The sequence below is a fragment of the Leptidea sinapis genome, chromosome Z (genome assembly GCF_905404315.1).
Source record: "Leptidea sinapis chromosome Z, ilLepSina1.1, whole genome shotgun sequence".
NCBI lineage: Eukaryota > Metazoa > Arthropoda > Insecta > Lepidoptera > Pieridae > Leptidea > Leptidea sinapis.
Genome location: NC_066312.1, coordinates 20,636,169 through 20,637,395, shown reverse-complemented (window position 1 = coordinate 20,637,395; position 1,227 = coordinate 20,636,169). Strand labels below are relative to the sequence as shown.

At 31.6% G+C, this 1,227-nt stretch overlaps 1 non-coding gene across 1 annotated transcript; it reads left to right on the top strand.

The window, feature by feature from the left end:
• The first annotated feature begins 896 nt into the window (after positions 1-896).
• On the top strand, positions 897-969 carry Trnas-cga (transfer RNA serine (anticodon CGA)). The gene has a single exon. It is a non-coding gene; the product is annotated as a tRNA-Ser (tRNA).
• Positions 970-1,227: the final 258 nt, after the last annotated feature.

Below are 1,227 nucleotides of genomic sequence, written 5' to 3'. Positions count from 1 at the left end.
CGCTTTGTGATTTTTCACAGTATTTGGACTAACTTCGAATCCCAATTGCTGTCCGAAAGTAAACATTACAGGTTTATATTTACAAAGTATAATCTAATTACGAAAACACTTCAGTTTTAGAGTTATTCAAGTGGGTTTTGAGAGCTAAGTACACCTTAAACACTAAGCTTTCTTTTAAATCATTTCTCCGCTGGGTTTGGTCCGTTAATCTAAAATAAGTTAAAATATTATAAAATAAAGAAGTATATAATAGCATACTTATAATGATAGTTTTCTTAATTTATCTTATTACCATTTTTCCATTTTGCCTCGTTAGGTTCCATCTTTCACCCATGTTTTGCAGTCGTAAGTCATAAGTTCTAATTGATCTAAAATTTTGCATTTGCGTCAGGAATTCAAATAAATTATTTTCGAATGAATTGAATATTTTAAGAGCCGAAAGAAAAATTACTAGTATGAGCCAAGTACTGAAACTATTTCTGGCAATCGTCTATTATAGAATACAGTGTAATTTATCCCTCAATGTTATTAATAACTAGGTAGTATTCATCTAAAAATCAGGGATTATTAATTATTTATGTTTTTAAAGTGATAACCCTCACTTCTTGAATTATATACACAAATAAAATTTGAAAATAAAATTTTATGAACGGGACTCGAACCCGCAACCGTTCTGTGTGAGCGCACTTCCAACTGTACCAATCGTTCGAGTTACATTTCGTTGATAAAATCTTGTATGCTTTGTTCAACTCTCAGGTTGTAGCTTCTTCTCAATCTCTAGATCAATCAAATATTTGAGTTGAGCAGGTAATTGACTGTAAAGTAGATCCTGTAGATGAAGCCACAACCTGAGAGTTGGACAAAGCATACAAGATTTTATCAACGCTACGTCACTCGAACGTTTGGCACAGTTGGAAGTGCGCTCGCACCGAACGCGAGAGGTCGCGGGTTCGAGTCCCGCATCGTTCATATTTTTTTTTTCAAATTTAATTTCATTCATTCCTCCTTAATTTCACGAATATTTATATAAATATAATCTTATCAAGATAGATACAACTTGGAGTTATATCTCATAGTTCTGGAACATAGTCTCAACAAATATTTTTTTTTAAACTACTCTGTACGCATATTTCAATAATTAAACCGATTTACTTGCAAATTTAATATAACTTGTTTGAATTTAAAACTTAAAGTGTTTTACTTGGTTTTATAGTATATTACGCACCT